The sequence below is a fragment of the Hibiscus syriacus genome, unplaced genomic scaffold, assembly GCF_006381635.1.
Source record: "Hibiscus syriacus cultivar Baekdansim isolate YM2019G1 unplaced genomic scaffold, ASM638163v2 tig00111427_pilon, whole genome shotgun sequence".
NCBI classification, from domain to species: Eukaryota; Viridiplantae; Streptophyta; class Magnoliopsida; order Malvales; family Malvaceae; genus Hibiscus; species Hibiscus syriacus.
This window is the reverse complement of record NW_024063088.1, coordinates 2,537,555-2,562,371: the sequence shown is the minus strand read 5'-3', so window position 1 is coordinate 2,562,371 and position 24,817 is coordinate 2,537,555. Positions and strand designations below refer to the sequence as shown.

The 24,817-nt window shown below is 33.1% G+C and overlaps 1 pseudogene; it reads right to left on the bottom strand.

The window, feature by feature from the left end:
* Positions 1 to 637: 637 nt before the first annotated feature.
* On the bottom strand, positions 638 to 7,170 carry LOC120163129 (annotated as a pseudogene).
* Positions 7,171 to 24,817: the final 17,647 nt, after the last annotated feature.

The following is a 24,817-nucleotide window of genomic DNA, read 5'->3' as shown; positions in this document are numbered from 1 at the left end:
CCACCAATTGTAGGACTTATTGGTCATGGCTATGTTGAGTTCGGTGATCATATCAATCTTAAAACTCTTGAACTTTTCTGTAACCACGGCCGCTAAATCCAAATCTTCCACCATATTAACTTTAGAAATTGTAGCATCTTGCTTCTTTTTTTAAAAGCTTGCAATCTTTAACGTATTGTCCTTTCTTATTGCAATTATAACAACTGTGTGATATTTTCTTCTTATCTTGCTCGTCCTTAATCTCGAATATAGTCTTTCGCTTACCATTCGAGAGCTTATGGACTCACTCACATTGTTCACTTTAGAATTATATAGAAAGTTCGAGTCACGGATGACGCTTTTCAAAGAGAACTATTTGCCCCCACACAAAGTTGCTAGAGGGTTAAAGACAAATGTTCTCCCGGGATACAACGAAGTTTGAACTTTTTTTTTAAGTAAAATCAAGAAATTCCCTTATTCTTAATTTTGTTATAGAATATTGGATTGTTTGCAAAAGAAAAAGTGATTTGGAAAGCACCATGGATCATATGTTTATATGCATCGAATAGGCACCACATTGAAAGGTCACAACCTTTCATGTAGGAAATGTAACAATCTTCCATGCATGACATGTCTCTTTAAAGGAAAAAATATCTCTTTAAAGAAACATGTCCCTTGGATGATGATAAATCATCACTTTTGAAATAATTTGCAATCTATATATATTTCGATAGTAACGGGTAACAATTCCCAAAAGGAGAAGGAATATGATGAATGACGATGAGATTATTGCCCCAAGCTATAACCAACTGTTGGGGCCTAGTGTTGCGGAAATGGGTGAATCAAAGGGGTTTGGTTTGAACCATATCATTTGAAGAGGTTTTTAGGTTCCAGCCTTGGACTGTTCTTTCTCTCGAGTGATGTATGCTTGAATTTGCAATTGTATTTTGGATATAAGTGAAGGAGTACCCGAGCTGAGAACCAATATATCTATCATTACAATATAACACCCCAAATCTCGGGTTAGTAGGTTCGGGTTTACCCGAGAGGCTTGTAGACCATGTGGAGTTGCAATTTAAGTCATTGGGTCAAGTATGGGCTTGGTTGGATGTAAATTGAGCCCAATTGATCTTAAAAAGGGAAATTTTGCATAGAAGACAACATGTTAGGTACGAAAAGTGCAATTAGACAGTTGAAGAAAAAGAAGATGATGTATTTAGTTATATTGGTGGTTTAGGCTTGAAGTTCTCCAACTTTGTCTTCTTTTCTTTAGTTTTTCTCTCTTTCTTTATCTTCCTCCTCCATAGCAAGTGTCTAACTCAAGGTAAGTGTTTGGGGTTTCTTCCATACTCCTTAAGCTTTAAAATCCGTACATAACCTTCCTCATTCCCAACTTGTGTTAAGAAATCATTGTCTTTCATGTTTGGCTAGAGAAAAGGGTGGAGAAGCAACCAAGTCTTGGAGGAGAGTGGTAGCTAGCTAAAAGATCTTCGTTTTGAGATTATAACATTGAGGTCGTGTATTTCTAATCATTTGTGGTGTTAAGGCTTTCATAATCATGATGGCTTGTTGAGATTTGAGTATTTAAGTATTTTAGGGTTTATGCTTGATTCATGTCATAGGTGACGTTTTAGTTGCTTAGATTGTGTTTTTAGGGTGCTAGATGACCCTAAGTAACTTTCATAAGCTTTAGCACATTATTTGGAACCAAACTAGAATGTTTGTGAGGATTTTTGGGTGTTTCTGAGCCTAAGAGAGACATTTCTGGGTTTTACCGATACTGGAAGAACAATATCGATATTGAATACCAGTATTAGAAATAGTAGTACCAATACTGGTAATCGAATTATATTAGAAAATTCGAGTCACAGATGACGCTTTTCAAAGAGAATTATTTCCCCCACACAAAGTTGCTAGAGGGTTAAAGACAAAGATTCTCTCAGGATAGACCGAAGTTTAAACTTTCTATGATAAGTAAAATCAATAAATTCCCTTATTCTTACTTTTGTTATAGAATATTGGATTGTTTGCAAAAGAAAAAGTGATTTGGAAAGCACCATGGATCATATATTTATATGCATCGAATAGGCACCACATTGAAAGGTCACAACCTTTCATGTAGGAAATGTAACAATCTTTCATGCAAGACATGTCTCTTTAAAGGAAAAAATATCTCTTTAAAGAAACATGTCCCTTGGATGATGATAAATCATTACTTTTGAAATAATTTGCAATCTATATATATTTTGATAATAATGGGTAACAATTCTCAAAAGGATAATGAATATGATGAATGATGATGAGATTATTGGGACCTAGTGTTGCAGAAATGGGTGAATCAAAGGGGTTTGGCTTGAACCATATAATTTGAAGAGGCTTCTAGGTTCCATCCTTGGACTGTTCTTTCTCTCGAGTGATGTATGCTTGAATTTGCAATTGTATTTTGGATATAAGTGAAGGAGTACCCGAGCTGAGAACCAACATATCTATCATTACAATATAACACCCCAAATCTCGGGTTAGTAGGTTCGGGTTTACCCGAGAGGCTTGTAGACCATGTGGAGTTGCAATTTAAGTCATTGGGTCAAGTATGGGCTTGGTTGGATGTAAATTGAGCCCAATTGATCTTAAAAAGGGAAATTTTGCATAGAAGACAACATGTTAGGTACGAAAAGTGCAATTAGACAGTTGAAGAAAAAGAAGATGATGTATTTAGTTATATTGGTGGTTTAGGCTTGAAGTTCTCCAACTTTGTCTTCTTTTCTTTAGTTTTTCTCTCTTTCTTTATCTTCCTCCTCCATAGCAAGTGTCTAACTCAAGGTAAGTGTTTGGGGTTTCTTCCATACTCCTTAAGCTTTAAAATCCGTCCATAACCTTCCTCATTCCCAACTTGTGTTAAGAAATCATTGTCTTTCATGTTTGGCTAGAGAAAAGGGTGGAGAAGCAACCAAGTCTTGGAGGAGAGTGGTAGCTAGCTAAAAGATCTTCGTTTTGAGATTATAACATTGAGGTCGTGTATTTCTAATCATTTGTGGTGTTAAGGCTTTCATAATCATGATGGCTTGTTGAGATTTGAGTATTTAAGTATTTTAGGGTTTATGTTTGATTCATGTCATATGTGACATTTTAGTTGCTTAGATTATGTTTTTAGGGTGCTAGATGATCCTAAGTAACTTCCCTAAGCTTTAACACATGATTTAGGACCAAACTAGAATGTTTTTGAGGATTTTTTGGTATTTCCTGAGCCTAAGAGAGATTTTTCTGGGTTTTACCGATACTGGAAGAACAATACCTATACTGAATACCAGTATTAGAAATAGTAGTACCAATATTAGCAATGGAAATTAAAGTATCGATACAGGGAGGATTTTTAACTGAATAAAAGTCATTTTTTGTATCGATAATAAATGGGGTATCAATACTTGACTAAGGGGAATCGATATTACAAATAGGGCATCGATACTATCTATTTTGGATGGTTAGGTTTGACTTCATTAAGGCCCGTAAGAGTTAAGGATGACCCATAATGGTTGAACTTAGTCCGTGAGGGACATAAATAGAAAAAGATGCCTAGAAACACTCTTAGTAATGGGTAAAGATCGAAGTAACCATGTTAGACATAATACTTCCAAGTATCTTCAATCGAGCACGTATTGAGTAATTAAGAATGAAAGATCATTGCGGAGGATGTACCGACAACATTATGATAAACTAAGCAAATTATGAAGTAGAGGAATCATGTACTACCAGAACATCGATGAATCAATGACGTGTAATTCGTCCCTCTAGTTTAGGGATGGACTGAGGAAAACACGATGAGAACGATTAGAGTGTTGCTGCCTAGTAATGAACCCGAGTCAGGCATTGAGCTAGAAAATATTCACCAAGAGAACAAAAAAATCAATAATTTTCGTAAAATCATGAAACACATAGAGGCATTGTTAGAGGTATAAATGACTAAAATGTCTTTAAATGATAAATAATCGTAATAGAGCAACTTAATAAACTAACAAGTATAACAAAAAAACCATTGCATAACAATCTAGATGAGAGAACATGCGAGATAGCAACTAGTGAGGGATGACTTCACTTTAGTGTGTTGAGCTATGCTAGTGTGTAGATAGTTTCCCTAATGGGACAATGTCAGTGATGTGTGGCCTTTGGGTCCTCATAGATACATGTATAGTTGTATTAGTTCATTCCAATAGTTGTCCTTAAAGCTTGGCTTTATGCAATGTGATATCAATTCAATGCTTTAGTTGAGCGAGAATTATCGATGCTATGTGACTTGGGTTCCCCCTCCATGATCTACCTGAGACTATGTGATACCAAGAGATCATTCAACAACTTAGTGAGAATTTCACTGATGCTATGTGATATCAGGATTTCCCCCAGCAGTCTAGTATCTGATGTTATGTGAGACCAGATACTAGCAATAAGTCGCATTCATATAATTCACAGTAGTGAGTCATGAGTCACATTCAGATAGTACACAACAGTGAGTCATGAGGTGCATTCAGATAATGCACAGAAGTGAGTCAATAGTCGCATTCAGTTAATGCACAACATTGAGTCTTGAGTTGTATTCAGATAATGCACATCAGTTACAGTTATTGGGGTTAGAAACCCAATAGAGGTATACTCATAGCGAGGTCCTTAGTATAGGATTAAGGGAAGCATGAGACTCATACTTCAACGATAGAATAGTTGAACCTTAAGTAGGTAGCACTCGATTATGATCATGCATGTACCTATTGCTTAGTACCATGTCTTCTAGCATGCTTATGTTATATAGATTTATAATGTTGCTCTAGATTAGCGATTATACTGTTGGACTTTGTAAGTTCAAAGTTCGGATGTTTTCGTTCACAAATTAGTAGTCGAGTCGTTCGAAAAGTATCATCGCAGCAGGATTTCCAGCAACCCCTCCAAAGTATTGTACTATTACTTTTAGCGGCATTTGTATTCATAGGACCCTTACTTATGTACTTGGATTTACAAACTTTGGGTTGTATTATTTTATTTAAACTACGTGTCATAGAACTCCAGTTTATAAAAGTATTTTATGACAATATGGATGTCTATTTTGGAAATTTTATCATGTTTTAAATGGGAATTAAAATGATTTTAAATTTAGTGGTTACCTCGACAGCCTAATATGACATGTTAGGCCTAATCGAGTTTAGGGTGTTACATGCAAGGTCTTCTGAGTTCTTGAAGGCACCGATCATAACAATCATGGAACCCTGAAACTTGGCATTTATGTTTGTAAAATTATCTCTCGGATTATGGAGATAAAAGGAGTAACGACACTGCCTTCGGTCACCAAAACCAGACACTCATGCCTAGGGTTGTAAATGAGACGAGACAGATCGTGAGCTACTCGAGATCGACTCGATCAAGGCTCGATAAATACTCGAATCGAATGGACTCGACTCGAGCTCGATCTCGACTCGAGTTCTGAACGAACCGAAACAAGCTACTTGATATTCGACTCGAAAAGCTCGTGAGCAGCTCGAAAATATAATATATTAAGATTTTATTTTTAAAAAAATAAATTATTAATAATATTAATATTTATGTGTTGATTTTTTTTAAAATACAGTAAGATTTTCATGTATTTAAGGTTCAGGTTCGAGTTTGAGGCTCCAATCGAGTTAAGTTTAAGATTTTTTTTCATTTCGAGCTTTTTCGAGCTGCTCACGAGCTTCAGTTCAGGATTTCTAGTTCGATTCGAGCTTGAAAATTTTAAGCTCACGAGTTTTCGAGCCCCTACTCATGCCTAAGAAATTGAGATGAATTAGGGCCACAGGGTCCATCGGTTGAGACTTGAAGATGATTCAAACATGAAGTATTGATCTCTTGGTAAAGCTTGTGAGTCCAAGTTCCTTGACTTTTAATCATCAGGCTGAGTGTATCGGCCTCCGTATTGCAATTTGAAGATATTGTAAAAGGATGCCATTGTAGCTTCGAAATTCTAGGAACGTTTACAAATAAGATGCTGGTCGGATTATAATACTGCCATGGAAGGTCCAAAGAAGAAGATAAAGACATTGTTTAAACTGAAATATTATTACAAGAATTAGTTTTTTGTAGGATAATCATTAATTGTCGGGATTGTAATAATCTTAAGTATCGATCAATGAGGAAAAGGAAGATACAAGGAAGGATCTTACAGAAATAAGCATCGCCAATGTGTACGTAGAAGATGATGTAGAGAAGGTAGAGATGGAGGGTGTAGAAGAAACGCTCAAACTTCTTTCGTCTAAAGTGAGGCAAGCTTGTCACCCACGTTGGTACTGCAATTACAATTGCAATCACTCTAGCTACATTTGATACCCAAGTTTTGCTCATTGTAGAATCTGCAATTACAAAATCTCGGGACAAAAATAATATGGCTAAAACTGTTAGAATTTGTAAGTGAAAATATAATCAAAGCATTATCAACATTTAATACGACATGCACAGAGGATGAGATTTAACGTGGTTCGGCTTTGTCTACCTCCACGGGCGAGATGAACAATAATTCATTATAGATGTAGAGAACATGAAGAGTATAAGTACATGATATCACATGTATCTCAAAACCCGGTATAGATACTAAAACTCGATGTATCCTAAAAATTCTCTCAACTCCTATAAAACTATCTCTATAACATAAATCAAAAGTTACAGAGATCCCAAAAAGATTACACATCTCTAAAATAATTCTCTCTAACATTAGGTTAAGACATTATCTATATTTATAGAGTCAAATACTTTATAAGAATTCTTGCCTAAAATAATTATAATAAAATCTAACTTAATTATCAGTTATAATTTGTGTCAAAATATAACAAAAACGTAATTAATTAATAAAGAATGGGTTGATGCAGATGATTATACCTCAGCCCTTTGATTAGTGATGGCCCAGTAGATTATGAAACCAATAGCACTGTGTGTAAACCAGACAGATTGTAAGAATCATGTAAGTTCACACGATAATAGACCAGATTGATTCTCTTCATCAATATTTCATATATGAGAAAATCCAACCTTTTATTAGAGTGTGCGACTGTGTATCTGTTTTGAAACTAGAGAAAAGCGCAACCAAAAGCGGCTATGAACATCACGACGAACGAAAGTAGCAGAAGATTCGTCCCTGGTGAAGTTAAAAATGATGAGTTGAATTAGGAAAGGGTGCAACACCATGCAAACAAATCAAAATCAAACGAGAGCAAGATTCAGAGCACACCTTATTCTCCAAAGTAGATTTGAGCTTGCTTTCTAGGTTGGGTGTCCATGTGCTTTTGTAAAGTTTCGTGGGCAACATAATCCAAACCATCAACCACCCAACGAAAACCACAAGGAAAATCACCCGCACTATTGCTTTGATGCTCATATTCATACTTCTCTCTTGTTCAGGAAATATCCTTTAGTTTAGCTCGGCAACAAGGAATGAACTTTTTTTATGTTCATGAAATGATTTAGACTTTTTTCTTTTAATATTCCGAAATGATTGTAAGATAATATCTGTACAGAATCTTTCTTAATTATTGACAACACACATACACCCTAGAGACGTAATTGTTCGAAATTAGGACTTCTAGAAATAACAACGTTTTCTTTTATCACTAATGTCATTTAATGAATTCAGAACTATTCATATTAAAGAAACTAGTAGAATGATTTTGATTTATTTGAATGAGAGTAACATGTGATAAATTCGAAACTAGATTTACAGCAATTGTAACATTTTTCTCTCTAAAAAAAGGTTCTTGAAATTGATATATGTGTACAATCATTAGGTTACAATGGTCCTTGACCAAAATAGAATAAGAAGCGTATGATGGTGGCCAGTGAATGCTAGTTTTTTTCATCTTATATTTAATTTTAGCAGAAACATTCAAGAAAATATCTCAAACTTAAATAGAATATTTTATTTATTTATTTATTTTGTTCATAATATAATACTATTTTATAAACTAAAGTTAATATATAAGAATTTTGGTTTGATTAGGGTTGTAAATGAGATGAGACATATCGTGAGCTACTTAAGATCGACAAAGCTCGACCAATACTCGAATCGAATGGATTCAACTTGAGCTCGAACTTGACTTGAATTCTTAACAAGCTAAAGCGAGCTACTTGATACTCGACTCGAAAAGCTCGCGAGCTACTCGAAAAAAATAATATATTAAATTTTAGATTTTTAAAATTAAATTAATATTAATATTACCATTTGTAAGTTATTCTTTAAAAAATATATTATATAAGGTTTTCATGTATTTAAGGTTCGGGTTCGAATTTGAGTTGAGATTCAATTTTTGATTTCGAGTAAAACTTGAAAATTTTAAGCTCGCGAGCTTTCGAGCTGAGCCGAACTTCAATTATTTATTTCGAGTTCGAGTCAAACTTGAAAATTTTAAACTCGCAAGTTTTTGAGTCAAATCGAGTTTAATTTTACACTTTTCAAATCAAATCAAACTCAATATTATTCGAACTCAACTCAACTTATTTACCCATCCTACTTTTGATGCTAGTACATAGTTGACTTTTAAGTGTTAGAAATGATAGTATTGATAGCACCGAGAGGGGAAGAAAGATACAAAAAAAAAAGTTTTTATAATATGAGAAATATATTATAATTTCAGTAATTGCGGTTGAAGTTATACAAATAAAAAAAAGGAGCATCATTTTATATAATTATACATAATTTTACGGCAGATTTTGTGAAAAAATCGAAGCGGCCCAATTATTTAGCTCAACAGGTCATTTTTATTTTTATTTTAGAATTTACGATAAATGTTATAGTGGAGAAGGAATTTGTCATGTCGGCGTGACGAATTTCATAGGATATAATTTTTTAATGGGTCATGGGAAGTGGGTCCTCGGGGTTGAATATATTTAATATATTTTTAGGGACATGCCACGCGGGCATGATGAGTCCCATAAAAAATAATTTTTTTGGAATTTTAAAAAACAATCGGGAAAAATATATTATTTTAATGGACACCGAACTCGTCACGCTGGTGTGACAAGTTTCAACGGGTTAAAAATTTGAAGTCTTTTACCGTTGGCGAACGAACATTTTTTTAAATCCAACGGAACTTGTCACGCCGGTGTGACGAGTTCCAACGACTATTTTTAATTTGAAAAAACTACCCATTTATAGCCGTTAGATAGAGTGATATAAATAGTGGTTAAGGTTGGATTGAATTTTCACTTGAAGTCAAACTTTCTATTGAGAGTAAAAACTTTTTTATTGAAGATTTTGTATTGAAATAGCCTCAAGAGAAGAAATGTTACGTCTTGATGATGTTCATATTTCGTCGACTGATTTGACTACGGTAAATTTAATTTGTTTTATTTTATTTTATTTTTTAAAAAAATAATAATATTAATAATAATTATTTATATAATTTTATTAATTAATTTATTTTCAAATTGTAGCAAGAAGAACGAGACATTCGTTATCGAGGAATGACGAATGAAGAGTCACGACAGCAGATTGTGATATATCTTCAACAATCCAGATTATATTCAGCGACGTTTCTTCGTGGTTTTAAGGTGATATTGACACTGATATCGGCGTTGATTGAGCGTTGAAGGTCCGAAATGCATATGTTTCATTTTCCTTTTGGTGAAGTGACGATAACATTGGAAGATATTGTGTATTAACTTGGCATTCCGATTAATGGTGTGCCATTGGTGCTTCGCAACAATTATGTGCAATATGCAGTTATTTATAATTTATTGGGAAATGAGGCTCTAGCCGATGTCATTGATGAAATGCAGATAAAGATAACAAGGTTGGAAAGTGAATTTAGAGTAGATGGACAATCAACGGAGCAAGAGGTGAAATACGCAGCACGAGCATATCTTATGACATTGATTGGAGGGATCTTGCTACCAGATAAAACGGGCAATTTGGTGCACACCCCATATCTTCTGGTATTGGATGATTTCCTTGTATGTCGCCAATATAGTTGGGATTATGCAATTTTGGCTTTTTTGTATCGTGAACTTTGCAAGGCGACCATAGTGGTTAGAGGAAAAAAAAGCTGATGTAGCGGGTTGTTTAGTTTTGCTCCAATCATGGGTGTGGTATCGTCTCCATTTTTTTACGCCTATTACATCTGCTCCTATGGAGTTTCCTCTCGCCGCAAGGTAAATTCCTATATTTAAAGTTTAGATATTTTAAAATATTTATTTAAATATTTTGAAAATGACAATAAATAATGTAGTTGTTATTTTTTTGGTTTAGATGGTGACATCGAATAAGTGATACAAAGTTGTCGGGTACAACCAAAGTAGATATCCGGATAAGGATTAATATATTCAGTATATATGCGGTAAATATTAATAATTTTTGCATTAACGTTGAAATTTGCAATATTATTCTTTAATTATACTAACATAATACTTTTGACAATTTAATTGGTTGTTGTATTGTTCGTCATAGATCCAACGTTGTCTACCGCCATTTTTCTTTAAAGGAACAGAGACATGGTGTGCCGTAACATCATTTCCCCATTTTGCAATTGTTGAGATCCATGTCACCAATAGAGTTTTGCGACAATTTGAGTTTCACCAACCGATGGAAATGCCTATGTATAACATGGACGATTTCCATAAAGTATACACGCACAGGAAACATACGAAAGATTGGATGTGGAAGCATACTATATTCATACAACAATGGCATAAGAGGCATTTATATTTGCCTAATCGTTTCGAGGTTCAACCCGAAGATTTTAATTTCACAGTTTCTCTCTACCTACAAAATTATGAAGCAAATGGGAAACTATACTTGACAACGTCAGAGGATCGGTCCGAATGAGAGGAAATGAAGGCAAAATATGAAAAAAAATCATTATCTTCATCAACATATTCATCTTATGCTTTCGCCGATTCTATCCATCTCAATAAAGTTATGGTGGATATTCTCCATATCAAGCATCGATGTAGAGTCGAGCGGTGTGGGTAGGAAGTTCCTGGGATCAAGTGCCACCTTCACAAAAATTTTCGACAGAAGAAACGGGAGCAAGTGGTCCATGGGATGATCATCTTCAATATGGTCAATCTCATGGTGATTTCAATGTGCAATTTGAGTCGATGACATCAATGATGCCATCAAATACATTGAATACTCCATCGTTTTCACCCAAAGTTGGAAATCAAAGTGGTGGAGTAATGTTTAGTACATCGGAACCGCAAGAAGACGAAAATGATAAAGGTGGATGACCACAACTAAATCGACAAGCAGCACATCATTACTATTCTACCACTCCTCGACATCAGCAAGAATTGCGCAAATATAAGTAATATATTTTTTTATTTAAGTAATAATTTTGCACTCGACATTTAATTGTATAAAAAATTTATAACAATAATATATATTTATTCACCCTTAAAATGTTTATAAAATTTGTCATTAATTTACTTTTAATTAAAATAACTTTGAAAACTATGTAAATAAATTTGTAAATAAATATGAAAAATCTATATCATTTTAAAACTAAAGTTAACAATTATTAATTTTGTTTTATTTTGGTAGAATAATGTAGATTTTCTGACTCTCTAAAAATTTTAACTTATCTGAGTTAATGTGAAATGTCAATGAAAGCAAAGGACGTGAATAGTATAGATTCTTTGACTCTCTAAAATTTTCAAGTTTATCTGAGTTGATGTGAAATGTCAATGAAAAGTAAATGACGTGAATAGTGTAGATTCTCTGACTCTATAAATTTTTTAAGTTTATCTGAGTTAATGTGAAATGTCAATGAAAAGCAAAGGACGTGAATAGTATAGACTCTCTCACTCTCTAAAAATTTTCATTTTATCTGAGTTGATGTGAAATGTCAATGAAAAGCAAAGGACATGAATAGTGTAACATCTCTGTCTCTCTAAAATTTTTAAGTTTATCTGAAAAGCAAATGACATGAATAGTATAGATTCTCTAACTCTCTAAAAAATTTCATTTTATCTGAGTTGATGTGAAATGTCAATGAAAATCAAAGGACGTGAATAATGTAGATTCTTTACAAGGCATGGATTTAAAATAGTGTAGATCATGTTCAATCTTTTACACAACACACTCCTTTCATCTCTTACACAACACACTTATTTCATCTAACGAAATACATTTCAAACAATGAGAAAAAAATCCTTCATAGTTGTCCATTACAATGGTGAAATTCTACAAATTGATGTTGGTGTTGTGTTTAAGTCATACGGGCCCATCAATATGATGTTCCCTGGTGAAATTAACCTTGATGTATGGGAGGCAACTCTTTCACGATGTCAAGGATTGTAAAATGCTCCAAATGTTTGGGAAAAAACACACCCTCAACTTGAAATACCTCATAATGATTTGTCTCGGTATCAACATCCAGTTGCAATGCATGACAATAACTACGATGCTATATGGAATCCTGAAATCTATGATATGCCAGAGTTATGTGCTTCCCACTGGGGTTCTTCAAATGAACGCTCATCTGAGTTGGCGATTGGGTCTCAATTTGAAACAAAAAAATAGGCACAACTAGCAATTAAGGAGTACTGCATCAAAGCTCATCTTCAATTCTATGTCGCGGAGTCTGATCAAAAGACTTATTTTGTAAGGAGTATACACCATGATGTTGGTTGTAACTGGAGGATATAAGTATCATACCTACAACGGAAGATGTTATGGGAAGTCACAAGGTTCAATGCACAACACACATGTACAATGACCTCCATGACATAAGACCTCCATGACACAAGACCGTAGACATTTAAATTCAAATGTCATATGCTCGTATGTCAAGATGTTGGTGGAAAAAATCCAAGAGTACCCATTTCTATGTTAGTGGCATCCATTCGGAATACATTTTGTTATATTCTGACTTATTACAAGGCATGAACGGCTAAACAGAAAGCAATGACCTTTTTATATGGTGATTGGGATTAGTCATATAATGAGCTATCACGTCTGCTACAAGCAATGTAATTTTTTTATCCCTAGAATCATTGTTAGATACTATATTCTTCCTGCATTCATGCTTCAGGGAGATGTTATATCGAGAAAGAGAATTTTTGGTGGCTTGTTCTGGGCATTTAAGTCACCTATAGAAAGGTTTCGATTTTGCAAACAAATTATTCATATTGATGGGACTTTTCTGTATGAGCTCTACAGACACATCTTGATGATAGCCATTGCACAAGATGGAGACAAATATTTTCCTCATTACCTTCTCCATTGTTAAAAATAAATCGGAGAAAACTTGGAATTTCTTTCTCTCCAACTTGAGTTCCCATTTTGTCACTCAAGATGGGGTTTACATGATCTCAGATCGGTTGACTGGGTTGTTAAGAACAATTTCTAGACTCGAAAGTAGATGGACACCTCCTCACACATATCCTGCATATTGTATACGTCATATTGTGTCTAATGCTATGAAGAGATTTAAGCATAAAAAGATCAGAAAATAGATTATCAACATGGGTAACTATTATGTCATTTCTCATTAATTATTTCTACTTCATTTATGTTATTTTTTTATTTTTCAATAACATTTAATATACTGTTTTTTAGGGTATGCTTTACTCTAACCAAACTTCAATGCACGGCTAGAAAATTTGAGAAGATACAGAGATGATGTGTATGAATTCGTTGTTGAAATCCCTAAGGAGATATGGTCACAATCATATGATGTTGAGGGTCAACGTTATGGCCATATGACTACTAACCTTGCTAAATGTATCAACTTAGTGATGAAAGGGACTCGACATCTCCTAATAGCAAGTATTGTTAGGGAGGCTTACTTTAGGTTGGGAAATGTATGGGAAGACAAAAGTGCACAAATTGATTCCATGATCAGCAGTGGAAGAAATTGGGCTCCATATTTAAAGAATGAAATGCAAAAGAATCAAACACATGCGACATTAATGTTTTTCCATAATTTTGCTAGACTTTATTCCGATTTCGTTGTCCAAGCACTAGTTCGAACTCATGAGAGGGGTAATTCTACAATATATATTGGTAATCTGAATAGAAGATGGTGTGATTGTGGTCGATTTCAAGCTTTTAGATTCCCATGCGCTCACGTTGTTGCTGCATGTATAAACATTAATGTTGACCCATACTTATATGTTGATGATTGTTATAGCTTGCACACTATGCGTAACATTTACAGTTGTGACTTAAAGTACCTCCCAAATGAAGCAAATTGGCCTACATCAACAATTTCTGAAGAATGGTTGCTAAATCCTCAATTGCGTAGGAAGTTAAGGGGTCGACCTGAATCTAGCCAAATTCATATAGATATGGATGATCCTCAAAGAGAGCAAGATATCGAGCTAGACGCTAAAATATCCGTTAAAAATATTATGTTATCTTTTCACTTTTACTCTTTTACACTATGTTTTTAGTTTATACTCTGACTATGTTTTTTAACTTGTACTCTTTCCACTATGTTTTTGAGTTTTTTTAGTTGAACATCATTACTTCAAACTTTCAGTTTTACTCATATAATTTCAAATTATTACTAAATAAGTTTACTTAATCCAATAATTACTTAATTCATAAAGACAACTTCATACATAAATTAAAACCATACAAATCAATATTTGTACATATGTCATTTTGTTTTTTTAGATCTCTATTCAATTTGTTAACGACATCGAATTAAGACACCTTCATATTTTTCTTTCATCATCTTCTTCTTAATTTCTATACTAAAATTTTAAATTTTTTTCTTCCCTTTCAACGAGTCGTTTGCTACGCCGCTTTGGTAAATCTTAATACTTCTTCTTCTCCTCTTCCATTTTCATCTTCTTTTTCTTATGCTCCTCAACTATGTATTTTATTGCATCCTTTTCCCACTCTTCATCTAAAGAATAGCTTGAATCTGAATCGTCGATCTCCAAGTCGGTGTTGTCAAACCTTAAACATCGTTCACCAAATCATACCCAAAATTTTCTCACGACCACATTATTTGATATTCTCAATTTTTTCTCACTTCTCATACATCAAAACATTTACCCTAAACCCCTATTTATACTAAAACCATCTCCCAAAATAGTTGTTGGAACTCGTCACACCGGCATGACGAGTTCCGTTTGATTTAAAAAAATGCTCGTTCGCCAATGGTCACCCCAAGATCGAAAACTTCAAATTTTTGACCCGTTGGAACTCGTCACATCGGCATGACGAGTTCAGTATCTATTAAAATAATATATTTTTTCTGATGTTTTCTAAAATTCAAAAAAAATTATTTTTTATGGGACTCGTCACACGAGCATGACGAGTCCCTGAAAATATATTAAATATATTCAAGCCCAGGGACCCACTTCCCACGACCAATTAAAAAATTATATCCCATGAAACTCTTCACGTCGGTATGACGAGTTCCTTCTCCACTGTAGCATTTGTCGTAGATCCCAAAATAAAAACAAAGATGGCCTATTGTGTTAAATAATTGGGTCGCTTGGATTATTTCACTAAATCTGCCCACAATCATCATTTTCTCAAACAATTAAAATGAGAAGCTATTTAACTAAGTGTCTAAATATACAGAAAGTAGGGCGAACATACTGAAATTATGCATTTTAATTTTTTTATCATTTCTACTATTATTCAAGTTGCTTTATTGATAGATACAATGAGTGGGTGGTGAGTTTTTATTTTTCTTCTTCTTCATATTATTATGTATTGTTAAGTGCACCATTAAAGTATTAATTGGTTTATTATCGAATCTTATGAATTTTATTTTCGATGAATTAATTACAACTATGTCGATAAAGTATAGTAGGAATGTAGGTGTGGTGTTGTCAATAAAGATCTAAAAATATTTTTATTGTAGGTACATGTGTAACATCCCAAACACCGGGTTAGTGACTAAATTACAAGATTTTAAAATTTCATGATCAAATTAGATAAATTGAAAAGTTTAGGGGTTTATCTGGAAAATTGTTTGTATAGGATTGAATAGCAAATAAAGGAAGTTGGAAGGGCATATTGGTCATTATACAAGAAAATAATTAAAAACCCATTATGGTTGTTTATATAACCACGTGGAAGAAGGGATAAAATAATCAGAGAATTCTAGACATCTTCTTCCTCCTTTCTTCCTCAACCTACCGTGACTCCATAAGGTAAGGTAAGGATTCTTCTAATTGATTATTCTTTGTAAATTATAAGAGCTTTTGATTCTTGAGGTATTAGGAAAACTTAAGGAAAGCTTAAGGTTGCTTAAAACTCAAATATGGATAAGTTATGATATATTGAATATAAAAAGTCTTTAAGTGAGTTGTTGAGGAAGAATTAGTAAGTGAAGTTTGAGATTAAATTTGACTTGTCATCAGTTAGAATAAGAGATTTATGAGGTTAGAAAGGTTTTATAACAAAGTTGAAAATTTGGTATGATTTTTTATTATAAGTATGCTATTGAGAATTTGGATGATTAGGAGTACTAAGTGAAATAAGTTGGTTTGGGAGTATATAGTTGAGTTTGAAGGTTTTAAAGAAGAATAAAATGAGAAGGTTAGCAAAGTATTGGTAAATTTCGGGTTAAAGGAAGAAGTTCTGGGTAAGGGGTATCGGTACTGGATGAAGAGTACTGATACTTCAAAGTGAAAATAGGAAATATTGGGTTAGGGTATCGATACTAGATGAACAATATCGATACCATAAGCTAAAAGTTGATAAATTATTCATGGAGTATCGATACTGAAGTAGTAGTATCGGTACTAGGGGTATAAATACCAATGTAGAAGTATTGGTACCATTTTTAGCATTGAAATTCCAAATCCGAGAAATGGTATCGATACTGAAGTATAGTATCGATACCATAGTAAAGACATATCGGTACTGTACCTAAGGTACTGATACTATTCATATAGAAAATTTAAAATTTAGTGTTTTGTTTATCATATGTTCCCAAGGAATTACTTATAGTAATTGAACTCCGATATTCATATAAGTCACATATTTGTGTAGATATTGATCGAAGGCAAGTCCAATACGAGTTGAACCCGTAAGAGTCTTCAAGAGTCATAAGTGTTTGATTTGACTAGTGAGGTCAAGGTGAGTGCATACTATTAATATATATGTATTGCTATATGGAAATTAGACTTGCAAAAAGTCTGTTTCTGATAGTTTGAATATATGATTGCATGATTAGAAGCATGATTATGATTTTGTATTATGTGAATATGCCTTGGTTGTATTACATGTTATGTGGTATGAACTTATATGATATGTGTATATGGCAATGATATATGTGACCATATGAGAATGTTATATGAGTTATATGATAATAAGCTATGAGATTACATGCCTATGTGATATAAGTTATGTGAACGGTTATAAATGGTAAAGCCCATAGTATGTGATATGAGAGCTGAGGGTATAATTGGCATGCCAATAGTCGAGGGTTCTACGCGGTCCTTCGGGACAATTCTATGTGGTCCTTCGGGACTTTTCTACGTGGTCCTTCGGGATATATATATGTGGTCCTTTGGGACATTCTATGTGGCACTTCGATGCAATTTCTACGCAACACTTCAGTGCAATTTATACGAGCTATGGTAACAGCATTTGTGCACAACCTCAATGCACTCATATACCTTAAGTTCTCAGTAATGTACCATGGGCTACTAAAAGACATAAGATGAATTAATAATGCATAATGTGATAAGTTCTTGTTGGATTAAGTGATTAATGATATATGTATTATTGTTAATTGCATATATGATATTTATGTACATAATGAAAGTATGAGATTGCATGTGTTATGATTTTATTCATGTGTTATATGCCTCATTAAGTCAATGACTTAGCATGTGAGTGTTTTCACACGTAGGTTCAAAGAAATCAGAAGATCCCAGCTAGGACCAGTCGCAAGGACATCATAGACCAGTAGAAGATCATCATATCAGAAGTAATTTAAAATGTATGTCATTTTATTGTATTAATTATGTTGGCATGTAATTAAATTTGGAATCACATATGCTCTGATTTTTTTTGTAAACACTACTAAATTTATATAAATTATATAGTTTTTAATTTCAATATAAGTTGAATTTTGTTTATTCACTTTTGATAAATGATTATATTATTTTATTTTAGTAAATGTTTGAATTTCCACTATGTTTAAAAAAGTAAATGTTTTGGAAAGCTAATGTGACATCTCGGATTCGTATCCAGGTCGGATACGGGTTAGGGTGTTACAACACGTATGTTAATAATATAAAATTTTTGAATGAAATTAACATAAATAAAATTTAAAGTGAACACCAATAGTAAAATATATAACTAATAAAAAACAATTTGGATTTAAGGATAAACACATGTGTACTCTGAAAAACTGTGAATTCGTCACTAGTTATTATGGTTGGCTAAGACAATTAAATGTTTGTTTATGAAAAAATAACTGATATATTTAATCTTATATTAAAATCTCAATAATTTCTATAAATCATATTTCTTTAATAGATTGCTAGGGAAAATATTACTATGTTAATGGCTGAGCAAACTGATTTTAGCTGATTTTCTACATGGTCATCTGTTTTAATTGCACCATTAAAACTGACTCTTAAGTCACAAACTGTTTAATAGAAGTTTGTGATTTTGTTTAAGGGTAAATTACATTGTTCCTCATTGAATTATACTCTCTTCTATTTTCCTCACCCAACTTATAATTTTTCTAATTTATTCATTAAACGTTACAAATTGAATCATTTTTCTCACTCCCATGTTATCTCTCTAATGTTTTGATGACATGCCATTTTTTTTTATTTTTAATATAACATAATTTAGAAAATAACAAAAAAATGAATGTGATCAGATGCCACTGCCGGTCACCGTAGACTGCCGTAGATGGTGGTTGTTTTCTCTCAAATTTAATGGGTCGCTTCACCTCGACACTAGGAGTCTGAATCCAACCTCCATTTTGTCAAAACTTACTCCGAAGTCCACAAATTTGAGATTGAAAGTGAGGAAGCCACAAAGTTTCAATCTAGATTCACGATATTTCGGTGAAATAACCACCAGATTCGGACTTAGGTGGTTGAGATGAACCGACCCATGAAATTTGAGACTGAACGGCCACTATCAACAATGGTGGAAGGTGGCTGGAATGAAAATGGCGTGGTGACTGGCGATGACAACTGGTTGCAAAGTAGAGAGAAAATGAGGGAAAGAAAAAGAAAAATAAAGAAATGCAGATAGATTCGAAACGAAGTCGATTTGTTGTATATTTGAGTTTTTCAAAATGATGTCATTTTGATGCTTATATAACTAGCAAAGAAAAAATGGTCAAGCATCTGACGGAGGAGGATGATCAGGATCCGAATATGGTGCACGAAAAGAAACAAAGTCTCAAGAAAGAGCGTCCAACATATTCGTCACCGTGTCAAATCAAGCGAGGATGTCACATCGAGAATCCACATCCATCGCTTGTAGTGTCAACTGCTAAAAAGCTATCTCGGACACTTAAGTCCCCAAGGCAGTAAAGTGGGACTCCATGGAAGAAAACCTGAAGTCCAATGTCTCCATCATATACTAAAGGTAAGAAGGCATCAAACTAACACTTTCACCACCAACTCTAGGAGGCTCGTCGGGAACGTGATTAACTGGATCATCACATCATACAACACGTCATCATATTGAGGTTAAGCTAGAGCCGTTCTAGAGAAACTCACACCTTGTGCCCTTTTTCTTTCCTTTTCCATATGTCTCCAACTTGTTCCCAACCTAACTTACGAAGAGATTTGAGATTAATGAAGGTGGTCAGGGGGATGTCAATATCAAGATTGAATTGAAGACCGACTTTGAAAAAGAGATGGTTTAGTAAAAAACCATAAACAAGAGACTCGACCCTCTTAGAAGGAACATTATTAACGGTATCAACTAATTCACTGAAAATAATTTGAGCAAAGTTAATAATTTTGTTATGTTGAAAGCAATGAAGCCACCAAATGAAAACATTGCAGAGAGAATAATATTATATCTAGATGGTCTAAACCACCAAGAGATAATCAAATGCAGGAATCTCTCATGAAAATCAAGGACACTAACATTTTTCCCTACTTCTAAGGTAGAAGGGACATAGTCTTTCTCATTGTCAACAATGGTGTTATCTATGCCAAGAGCAGAGGCAATGGTGTCAGAATCAATAGTGATGTATTGCCCCAAAAGATAGAAGTGAATACTTTCGTTATGAGTTCGAGCTTTATTTTGCATACAAACCGCATTGGAATAGAAAATGCAGACGAGTTGGTGATAAACAATTGGTTTATACTTTGAAGGTATTATCAAGTTTACCTACTTTAAGAAGGGGAAGGTATTTAAACTTAATGGCGTTCATAGCCTGAATAGAATGAATACACTCACCCCTAAGGACATAAGTCTCCAAATGACTAGTATATCTTGAATAAAGGTTTTGATGATTGGGTTTATTAATACAAGAATTCAACATGTTTAGCTTATTAGAATCAGGGCTAGGATTTAGAGGAGGGTTAGGAGGTTGGTTAGCTCGAGAGGAGAAGGACAGAGGACGTTTATGAGACATTTTAAAGGTCAGGATAAAGGAAAACCTACAAAAATGAAACAATATACATGTATGCAACAATCAATCCCAAAACTCAATATGAGTCCATAATTCAAGACATTTAATAGATAAACTAAAGGTAAAAAAGAATAATGGGCTTAATATATATATATATATATATATATATATATATATATTAAAGAAATTAGTATATGAAAAAAAATATTGTACAAAAGAAAAATAAATATTTAGATATAAACAATGTTATTTGCTATAATATATGTATTATAGATATAGATTATAAACTGTTTTTTTTATTTGGAATCAAAAAAAAATTGAAAGAATTTAGTGTAATTTAGTTTAAAAAATAGTAGATTCTAGTGTAAAAATGCAATGTAAGTAAGCTCATTTACTAAGTTAATCAAAAATAACTAAAATTAAGCCTAAATTCGAAAATAAAAAGTTAGGGTTTTTAGAAAATTTTACCTTGAAAAGTTGGATTGAGATGGAATAGATGATGAATGCACTAGTTTGATGATGATAGCAGGTTGGAAGGATGAAAAATGGCGCAAAAACAACTTCGAAATGAATGACTGAAGCAAATTTTCAAAGGGATTTTGGGAGGGTTTTCGGCGGTTGCTTTGAAGTGCAAGAGGAAAAGTGAAAAAATTGGATTTTTAGGGTATTATATCTCAAAACCCGACCAGGAGTATTGGTACTCCAAAGGGAGTATCGATACTTCACAGAAAAAAATTTGATGGTATCGATATCGAGTATCGATACCCTATCAAAGTTGCATGAACAATATTGGTACTTGAAGAACAATATTGGTACTTGAAGAACAATATCGATACTGACTAAAGAACTGTATCGGTATTGGATAAATAATATCGGTACTAAATGCACATAATGGTCCAAAATTATAGCAAATAAGTCTAAAAATTTTCATTTTTAATGCCAATTAAGCACATACAACATATATGACTATATGAGACATAAAATTATGACCAAGATACAAGCATTCATTTATTCATACAAGGTTAAACAACAAAAACATCTATGAATGCTAAAGTTGCATGAGAGTTATAAATAGAGAGCACCGAAAGTTCAAAAATCATAATGCATACATTAGAAAATCAATAGTGGTATAAGCATCTCTAAATAGGAAAGGTAAATATGTTCAAGCAAACAAAATACACATTTAAGCATAATTTGAACATTCTGTCAATTTTCATAAAAATCCTAAGCTCCCCCTAACTAATTGCATAAGAGGCATCAAAGTGGTCATGTTGCATGCATTTTTCATTAAAACATAAAAGTGGATAAATTATTTAAACACAAAGTCAAGGTAGTCTGGTTAGACCTATTTCTCTCACAAGTGCCCAAAATCTTTCTTTGTCTAAAATATTTGTAAAAATATTGACTACTTGATTTAAAGTATCTACATATTCTAACTATATCTTCCTTTGAGACATGATCTCTAATGAAATGATTTCTAATTTCTATGTGCTTAGTTCTAGACTGTTGGATGGGATTTTTAGTGAGACAAATAGCACTAGTATTGTCACACTTGATAAGAATGATACATATATCAATTCCATAATCTAAAAGTTGTTATTTCATCCATAAAACTTGTGCACAACAACTACCGAGCAAAATATATTATGCTTCGGTGGTAGATAATGTGACACTATTTTATTTCTTTGAAACCATGAAATTGGCATATTTCCTAGGAATTGACATGTACTGGAGGTGTTTTTCCTATCTAATTTGCAACCTCCATAATCCGCATTCAAGAAAGCATGAAAGATAAAGCTAGAGTCTTTAGGATACCAAAGTCCTATGCTAGGAGTATCCTTAAGGTATCTAAAGATTCTCTTAATGGCTTGTAAATGTGACTCCTTAGGACATGACTACAATCTGCCACATAAGAAAATAATAAACATAATGTTTGGTCTACTTATGGTAAGATAAAGCAATAATCTAATCATATACCTATAAAGTTTAACATCTACACACTCACATTCGTCATCCTTGTCAAGCTTTGTAGATGAGCTTATAAGAGTGGCTTAGGGTTTCACGTTTTCCAATCCAAACTTCTTAAGCATATCCTTTTTGTACTTTGCTTGATTGATGAAGATGTTGTTTTTTCTTTGCTTGATTTGGATCCCCAAGAAAATAAAAGCTCATCTATCATGCTCATATCAAATTCACCATGCATTAGCTTAGCAAATTCTTGGTAAAGACTGTCATTAGTAGAACAAAAAAAATATCATCAATATAAATTTGAACTACTAATAAATCTTTACCTTTACTTTTTATAAATAAGCTAGTGTGAACATTCCCTTTTGAAAAACCTTTTTCAATAAGTAAATTTGACAATCTTTCATACCAAGCTCTAGGAGCTTGTTTTAAACCATATAAAGCTTTTGTCAATTTTGAATCCTTAAAACCAGGAGGTTATTCCAAAGACACTTCTTCTTTTATTAAACCATTTAAAAATATACTTTCAACATCCATTTGATATAAGGTGAAACCATGATAACATGTAAATGCTAATAGCATTCTTATAGACTCCATCCTAGCTACGAGAGCATAAGTTTCATCAAAATTTATTCTCTCTCCTTTAGTGTACCTTTGAGCAACTAGTCTAGCCTTGTTCCTCACTATATTCCCACTTTCATCTAATTTATTCCTAAATACTCATTTAGTACCTATAGTAGACTTATTACTAGGCATTTCAACTAATGTCCACACTTGACTTCTCTCAAATTGATTTAACCCTTCTTGCATACCCATAATCCAATGTTCATCATTTAATTCTTCTTTGATATTCTTAGGCTCTATTCATGAGATAAATGCAACATAATAACAAATATTTTTAAGAGAAGATCCAGTGATTACCCCTTTGGAGAGATCACCCAAAATTTCACCATCTTTGACATAGTTTTACTCCCTTGGGTATGTGACTAAACTTTCCTCTAGAATTAGATTCTTGAAGACATCTTGAGTTTCCTCATTATTTACTTATTTCAATGATGATTCATCAACTTCTTTTTTATTTAAGATATCTACATCATCATCAATACAATAATCCTTCCTCGAAAGGGGATTATCATCGAAAACAACATGAATTAACTCAACTACCAATATAGTTCTTTTATTAAACAATCAATAAGCTTTAAAATTTAAAAAGTAACCAAGAAAAATCCTTACATCACTTTTTGCATTAAATTTGTCAAGATTGTTTTTTCCATTATTTAAAACAAAACACTTGTATCAAAAAGGATGAGAATAACTAATGTTAGGCTTTTTTATTTTTGAAAAGTTCATATAGATTTTTCTTTAAAATAGTCCAAATCATTACTCTATTAATCACATAACAAGTTGTATTTATGACTTTAGCCCAACAATACTTTGGCAAATTGTTTTCACAAAGCATGGTCCTACCTAGCCATTTCTTCTAAAGTTTTATTTTTCCTCTCTACAACTCCATTTTGTTGAGGGGTTCTAGGGGATGAAAAATTATGGCTAATTCTATTAGAGTTACTAAAATCACCAAAACCAAGATTTTCAAATTCGGTTCCATGGTCACTCCTAACACTTGAAATTGAGTAAACTTTTTCATTTTGGATTATTTTAGTGAAAGAGATAAAATTTTCTAAAGCTTTATCTTTTGTACTTAAGAAAAGAACCCAAGTAAAACTAGAGTAATCATCTATCAATGCGAATGTATATTGTTTTCCACCCAAGCTAGTAGTTCTAATAGGCCCAAAAAGATCTATATGGATCAATTATAGTACTATACTAGATGATACATCATTAATAGGTTTAAAGGAAGTTATTTTGTGTTTACCTTTAGCACATGCATCCCAAATTTTATATTAGGTGAGCCTCTTACTAGATTGCTTTGAATAAGTTTTTATAAAACACTCATGCTAGCACGTCCAAGTTTCTTATACCACACCCAATAATCATGCTCATCTTTAGCAACCAAACATACATTAGAAATGTCAATATTATCTAGATGCACCATGTAAATATTTCATATCCTATGACCAACGAGCATAATCATTTTAGATGCAATGTCAACAATTTTGTAACCATTAGACTCAAATAATTCATTATATCCCTTATCACATAATTGAATAATACTAAGAACATTATGCTTTAACACATTCACATATAAAACATTTTCAATAGGAATGGAAGAGTTTTTACCAATAGAACAAATTCCTTCAATGTGACCTTTTGAGTTGTCACCAAAGGTTACTACTCCTTCACTTTTAGCTTTATGCTCTAAGAACTGGCTCTTATCACTG